Below are 8,022 nucleotides of genomic sequence, written 5' to 3'. Positions count from 1 at the left end.
CCTGCACACACACGTGCACCTGCACACACACATGCACCTGCACACACCTGAACACATGTACATAACGTGCTGCAGTTCATTATCAGTAACCCTGAGTAGAGGAGAAAGGTCGAGTTGGAAACCTAGGGGCCATGGGCTGCTCAGAACTCAGAGAAGGGGCGAGGGAAGCTGAAGCACGTGGTATGCTTCTACCCAGAGATCATTATCTCCTGGTCTCCTCTCATCTTCCTCCAGGGAAATTAAGCCATTTCCTCAATTGCTGCGTGAAAGATTACCTTTGCCTGTTCTCCTTCTCAAGCATGTTATTTTCGTAAACACTTGTATGACACGTATCACCTCCTATGCATGGTGCTGGGATAGAGTTAAAGAATACCCAGCCTGACTGACTATAAGGAATTCCCTCATTCCTGGGCAAAGAGAGATGAGCAAGCAGAACTTGGCTTTCTAGAATGTGCTAAAAGCCTAGGAATAGGATACCCATTAAACAACAACAAAGAGGGCTGTGTTCAGGAATGGCAAAGGTGCCTGTGAGGTGATCAGCATGACTTAACCACTGGGTCTTATCACAGTGGTCTCTCCTAGCTGGGCTCCCAGCTTCTGAGCTCAGTTCTTTCAGGGAACATTTAAAGCCTTCCCATCTTAAACCCCAAGACTCTTTAAGTATGCCACAGGTGCAGCCACCCAGCAGGACACTAGATTAAAATGCCTGACTCTGGATACAACCTCCAAGCCATTCCTCCCACATTTTAACTAAAAGTCAAATACATATGTGGGAAAATTAAGTGGTTTGAGGCTAATAAGCAAAGAGCACATTTCACCATCATGATCGTTCAGCATATGAGCAATTTCTTCTTCCGAGGCTCCTTAAAGGTAGAAGAAATATCTACTCAATTTTCTCATGAAATCACTACATGCTTAAATGGTCACCATGGTTCTCTTGCTGCCATGTTTGTACTTAAGCTGGGTCCACAGACCTGATCCATGTCATCAGTGACCTAATTGATGATGTCACACAGGGGTTACTGGAAACTATGGAGATCTTTCAGATATTCTCAAGGTGTGGTTTAAGGAATTCCTATGGAAACGCCCACAAAGCTGTCTGATCAGCTGGGAAACAGGACTCCAGGAACTAAGTGGGTACTAAAACTGAGTCATTATACGTCCACCTTCCATGGCTGAGTGAGGAGGGGTCCACTGGAGACCCGCAGACTCTGTCTTTAGGCAAGGAAGCAGGGAGAAACCTGTCCAAGCCAGATTGCTACCAACTCCCCTGGAAGAGGACATAAAAGGAAATTACTCTTGGTTGAAGGCTGCCTGTGGACTTTGGAATTTATGTTCATCATAATTCAGAGTCCATGGTACTCAACTCCTGACCTTTGAGTGGTAGGAAACTCACTGCCCTTTGGGTCCCCCACTGTTCCTTCATGGCCCATGTCTAGAGTAAGGCCATAATGACTGCTGGCAAACTCAAGGTTTTCAGGTATGTCTCAGCTGCTCCAACCCTATGCTGGCTATAAGCCAGCATCTTGTGTTTTTATTGCTGTTTCAAGCTGTGGTGTGGAAGCTGAGAGATGAGGTGGACATATGAATGCATTTGGTTGTAGCAGAAACAGATTGAAATCAGAAGGAGGCTGCAAAGTGAAGATAAGGCTAGGACCAGAAAGACTCAGGAAACAAGCATCTCAGCTGGGGGTCCAGGAGCTTTGCCCCTTAGTTTTACTGGAGATCCATCCAGATAAGCATTCTTCCTTTTGTGTGTGTAGATTACAGATGGAAGGTAAGGGCATGCAAAGGGGCAGAGGGTGGCATTCCATCTAAACTGAGCCCTCCATGTCAATAAAGATTCTGGGTAAAGAAAGGACAAGAATTGAAAAGCATAGGGAAAGAGGTGATTCCTGTCTCCCAGGAAGCAGCTATGGGGTCCTGGGGCCAGCTCATGGAGTGAAGGTATATCCCCCCCAGGCAGATGGCCTGAAGATGAAGAACAGGAAGAGGCAGACGATGTGACTGTGGCCAAGATAGAAATGCTGGTCTTCACTGCATTCTGAGATCGCTCATAGATGGATCTGTGATCTTTTGCCCTCAGTGTGGTGATGGTGGAAATGAGGCAGTTTAGAAGCATGGAGTTGAGAACATGCAGCCTGGCTAAGCAGCAGAGACCTTGTCAGCTACTGTTGTCCTCTTAGGAAGAACAAGTCCATTGCTTGGGACATTTCCATGACCACCATCTTTGTGTTTTATTTCAAGCCAGGTCAAAGCACCATCCTCACGTTGCAAGGCCCTGCTTTGCCAAAGCGCAAACTGGTGTACCAAGAACATTACATTCTATCAATCAGCTTCTTGACAGTGACTCATGGGAGCTGAGGCACCAACACTGACTTCTGTGGTGCAGCACATGTAGCTCATGTTTTCTCCAGAGTTTCCCTGTGGGGTTGAGATCATTTCCCTCTGTGGGAACTTGACACTATAGCCTTGTTCAGTCCCTCTAGATTTCAGGCCCTTGGTGAAGTGAGGTGTTCTCTACCTCCACACACTCAAATCTGGGGCTCCTGTCAGCTGCCCCTAGTTTCCTCTGCTGTTTGTTTTGTTTTGTTTTGTTTTGTTTTGTTTTGTTTTGTTTTGTTTTTATCTTCTGTGGAAGTGGAGGGTGGAGGTGCTGACAGCTGGGAGCACCACACTCCTTCCACTTTCTCTCGTGAACTCTCCCCTCACAAGCCGCTTTCACACACATTTTGAGTGGATTCTACTTCTGAAGAAGCCAAGCTCAGGCAGTGTCCCTGAAACAAGTGTCAAACCAAGGCAACACAGAGAGTAAGAACTTGGAAATACTTGCATGGAAATGATTCTATCAATTTTTAAGTGCTAAGGACAGTTTGGGATGGAGAGATCATAAATTGTTTTTCTTGAAGGCAGAACGTGTATTCTACTGTAGAACCCAACTTAAAAAAAAAAAAAAAAAAAAAGCTTGGCACAACTGCATATGCTTGTAATCACAGCACTGGGGAGGCAGAGACGAGTGTGGCCCCAGGCCTCTCTGGGAAGATGGTGCAGTCAGTAAACTGCTGTACCACAGGTGTGGAGGCCTGAGTATGGACCGTAGCACCCATGTACAAGCATAGCATGATGGCACTTGCTTATAATCCCAGTACTATGAAAGAGGGAATGGATACAGGCAGATCCTGAAGCCCCTTGGTCACTCAGCCTTAGAATCATTGAGCTTCAGGTTCAGTGAGCGATCCTGTCTCAGAAAATCAAGATGGTAAGAGCTTGAAAGACACCCAGTATTGACCTCTGACCTTCATACACATATGCACACATTCTTAAGTACATGCACCAAATACACAACATATGGGCACATGCATGCAAACACTCTCATACATTCACAAATGCTATAGACAAAATGCAATCCTTCCTTTTAAAAAAAAGTTTACTGTTTCTGTACTATTTTGATACTGAAGATGTGGACAAGACTTTGAACTCAAAGAAACCTGTTTTTCCAAGAGCTGGGAGGAGCAGCCTGTCTTTGTTTACCTGGGACTTTCCACTGTTCGCAGCAGAAGCCCCACGTTCCAGGAAATGCCTTGAGTCCTGGGAATTGAGCACATGTAGTCACCCAGCCCAGGACCCCAGGATTTGTTGGCAAGGAAGGCAGGGTCCTGGAAAGGAGGAAGTGGACAGGATTTTGCAAGACCACAGAAGACAGGAGCTGGCATGAATCTCTGCAACAGCTGAGACCATGTTCTCAGATGAGGAAAGAGTCCTAGAAGGTCAAAGGGGTTTTCTTTTCTTTCCCAAGAACCTTAGCAAGAGACCAAAGCTGAAGGCTGGGGAGATGGCTCAATGGGTAAAGTGCATGTTACTTAAGTGTGAAGACCAGAGATGATCTCTCCAGAGCTCATATGAATGCTGGGAGATCTCAGTAGCCAGCCTGTAATTCCAGCCCTTGGGGATTGGAGAAAAGATCTGTAAAGCAAGCCTTGCCATGTTAGTGAGGTCCAGGTTTGACAAGAGATCTTGCCTCCACATATAAGGTAAAAGCAATCAAGGAAGACAGCTGTCATCAGACTTTGGCCTCCACACGCGTGTATACACTTGCATATATATGTGTGCCCTCACACATGAACATATATAGACACAAGTACACCACACAGAGAGAAGAAAAAGAGATGAAAGCATCACCCAGCCAAGACCTTCTAGAACCTGAAAACCAAGTGTCAGACCCTGCACACGAGAACCCGAGGAACCACTTCCATTCCATACAACTCACTAAACAGGGTAAGAATGACCTTCACATCTTGACTGGGAGAAGCCCAAGCTAGTCAGAGTTGCCAGCTTCCCCCTAAGCCCACACCACAGAGAGAGTGGCCGCTGAGAGCCCTGACTTGGGAATTCTGCTCTTAAAGGAATAACTGAGACTTTGAGCTGGACTTCTGAAGAAAACACTCTCTTTCCCTTGAGGAAAAGCCAGCTCTTGATCCCTGCTGAGCCTGCTAAGTTGCCGTCCACACTCATACATACATGAGGGTTGTTACATGATTCACATGATCCCTGCTGACTCTGCCATACATGCACATACATGTGTGCTGTTGCATGACTGACAGTAGATGGGATATTGTATATATCGTGTATGCTGCCAAACTGTTCGTTAAATAAGTAGAGAAAGTGAGGCATGCGTAGTTTTATTCAGCAGAGAAGAACAAGATCATCACATCAGGAGTGAAATAGGACTGAGGCTGGTGTTAAAACGAGCCAGTCTCAGACAAGAAGTGCACGTTTTTCTCTCATATTATACAGAAGATAGGTTTAAATACATGTATATGTAAATATAGTCAGTATACATATGTACTTATATATCTCACATTTATATAGAGGGGGTACTTTAAAAATGTATTTTTATGGTCACCTTCGCATCCGCTGCCTCGAGAATCTTTGCTCGCTGGCTCACTCACTCTCCCATGTTTCTAGCCCACCGCCACCTGCTGAGCTTGCAGACATGGCTCACATCAAGAACAACCCCGAATATTCTTTGTTTTTCCGTGTCGTGGGCGCCTTATCCGCCATAGTCTTCAGGCTCCCATGGGAGCCACTCACGGTACAGCCAAGGCCAGAGCTGAGCGTGAAGTCCATCGTCCCAGTGGTTATGGCTGGGATCATCACCTTTTACAGCCTGGTGGTGGCAGGACTTATCGCTAACTCCCTGACTGATGGCATCACGCTCTACAGGAGTATTCTTTAACTGTGCGCTGGCCTGAATGTGGGACTGAGTGGCCTGGCTTTGCCATTGGCATCGTGGGACATGCTGGTGTTCGGGGCGCTGCCCAGCAGCCTCAACTGTTCGAGGGCATGACCCTTGATTCTCCTCTTTGGTGAGGTGCTTGGCCTCTACAGTCTCATCAGGACCCTAATCCTGTCCACAAAATAGTCTTTTTTTCACCGCCAGTCACAGGATAGGACGTAAAGATCAACCCTCCTCATTCCAGAACGAACAGCCTGACACATGCACGGGCAGCTGCCCCTCAGTAGTTGGTATTGTAAATGTGCAGTGTCTTAGTGCCCATTGTCTGTTTGTCCCCTCCTTGCCCCGACTGCTCCATGCTGTGGACATCTGGGCCCACTCATCTTCCGCTCGGGCCCCTGACCAGTGACTATGTCAGCCTCTGTCTACTCTGCCCATCACCCTAGAGAGCTCCTTGTGTATAAGAATTAATTAGAGTTGTCATTTTTCTCTTCACTAGATGTTTATTTACAAAAGATTTGACCTATTCGTGTGTCTGTGGAGCCGACCTGCCTCCCAAGTATACAGTAATCATTAGTAGACTGCTGCCCTGTGGGGTTCCTGTTGCTGAGACTCCTTGGATGGAGCCCCCCTCCCCCAGCCCCGAACAGCCAAAGTAGAGGAGAGAGTGCTACTGCTCCTCAGAGCTGGCTCCCAGCTGTGACCAGTAAAAGTTCTCAGATGTGAAAAAAAAATGTATTATTAAATATTTGAGAATTGTATTATGCATATGTATTTTTTAATCTTATTTACTTTCCCAATTTTTTCCCCTCCTAGGTCCACCTACCACGGGCCACACACTTAAAGAAAAATGACTTTTCCTCTCCCAGAAATCACTTGTCAGTATCTCCTCAGCTGGGGGGGGGGGGTCACTCATGAGTCCCCCTCCATGCTGGAATGTTGACATGATTGATCTTGTGCATCCTGCACAGGTCTTGTGCAGGCAGCCACAGATGTTACAGGTCTGTGTCCAGAGGCCAGGGTTTAGGTCTGGTTCTCCCTGACCTGTGACTCTTGTAAGATACACTGCCTCTTCCAGGTTGTACCCTGAGCTTTCAGGGACTCGGGGTGATATAGGCGTGTGATTTGTGGCTGAACACTCATGATGCTTACTCTCTGCCCTTTAGCTGGCTGTGAGTTCTTACACTAACTGCTGGCCACTACACAGACTTGTCTGTCAGGTCCTCAGATATAGATTTAGAGAGAGGTCTAATGCTACCATTTAACCACCAACTTCCTTTTCCCATGTCCTGTGACAAAAATGTGTCGCAGTAGGGTCTATTCATCAAGTTATGTTGAGCAGCAAGATCAGTGATCTGGGGGTCTCTGGGATACCTCTGATCAACAGCTCGAGTGGAGGTATTCCATAATTGGCACTGAGCTTTGGATGTGGCAACCCTCTGGCTTCAGGGAGAAGCATCAGAGGTCTGCCAGAGCCTGACATATACAGAGGTGGATGCTGGCAGCAAATCATTGAACTGGTCGTGGGGTTCTCAATGGAGGAGTTAGAGAAAAAAGTGAAGGAGCTGAGGGGCTTGTGGCCCCATGGGGAGAGCAACAATACCAACCAACCAGAGATCCCAGGGTCTAAACCACCAGCCTGGGAGCACATAAGGAGGGACCCATGGCTCCAGCTGTATATGTAGGGGAAGAAGGCCTTGTCGGGCATAGGTGGGAGAGGAAGTCCTTGGTCCTGTGAAGGCTAGATGCCTCAATGTGGGGGAATTCGAGGGTGGGGAAGTGGGAGTGAGTGGGCGGGTGAGGGGGATATCATCATATAAGCAGGAAGAGGGGGGATGGGATAGGCGGTATGGGTAGGGGGGGAAATGGGGAAAAGGGGATAACATCTGAAATGTAAATAAAATATCCAATAAAACAACAACAACAAAAAACCTCTTTAGATCCCCAAGCTTGGTGGCACATCTCTCTTAATTTTCTAAACATATTTGCTTTATTATTTTAAGTGTATTCATGTTTTGTCTGAATGGACGTATGTGCACCACGTACATGCCTACAGGTTAGAAGAGTGTTTCAAACCCCTGGGGCTGGGGTTTCAGACAGTTGTGAGCTGCCACGTGGATGCTGGGGATTGAACCTGTCTTCTGCATGAGCGACAAATGCTCCTCCAGACCTAGACAATCCTTTAATTCCAGCACTTGGGAGATCTGTGAGCTCAAGACCAGCTGGTGGCCTATGCAAACGCCCTCAGTGTTATCCTCCCACACACACACTCCCTCTTCCACTCTACCTCCCTGTCCCTCTCCCCACTTAAACATCCCTGCCCATTATCCACTTTACCTGGAGGGTTACTTTTAGGGAGCCAAAAGATGGATAAAAGCAAGAGAGGTGGGCCAAGAGATCGTAATGGAGAAAGACAAATACTATGTTTTCTCACGAGGTATCTAGAGGTGTGTGTGTGTGTGTGTGTGTGTGTGTGTCTGTCTGTCTGTCTGTCTCTGTCTCTCTGTATGTACCTACATGTCTGTATGTGTCTGTTTGTGTCTCTGTGTCTATGTTTCTGTTCATCTGTGTGTGTCTGTGTGTGTGTGTGTGCCTGTCTGTGTCTGCCTGTGGGTGTCTGCCTGTCTGTCTCTCCCCCCCCCCCCACTTTCTGTATGTGTGTCTACATGAGTGAGTGCCTGCCTGCCTGTCTGTCTGTCTGTCTGTGTCTGTGTCTACCTGTGTGTGTCTGCCTGTCTGTCTCTCTCTCTCTCTCTCTCTCTCTCTCTCTCTCTCTCTCTCTCTCT

General features: G+C 47.2%; 1 pseudogene; it reads left to right on the top strand.

The window, feature by feature from the left end:
* Positions 1–4,993: 4,993 nt before the first annotated feature.
* LOC114626977 lies at positions 4,994–5,422 on the top strand (annotated as a pseudogene).
* The last annotated feature ends 2,600 nt before the right edge of the window (positions 5,423–8,022 follow it).

This window comes from Grammomys surdaster, unplaced genomic scaffold, assembly GCF_004785775.1.
Source record: "Grammomys surdaster isolate TR1022 unplaced genomic scaffold, NIH_TR_1.0 242, whole genome shotgun sequence".
Taxonomy (NCBI): Eukaryota; Metazoa; Chordata; class Mammalia; order Rodentia; family Muridae; genus Grammomys; species Grammomys surdaster.
Note: the sequence above shows the minus strand (reverse complement) of the source record. Positions and strands in the feature narration are given on the sequence as shown.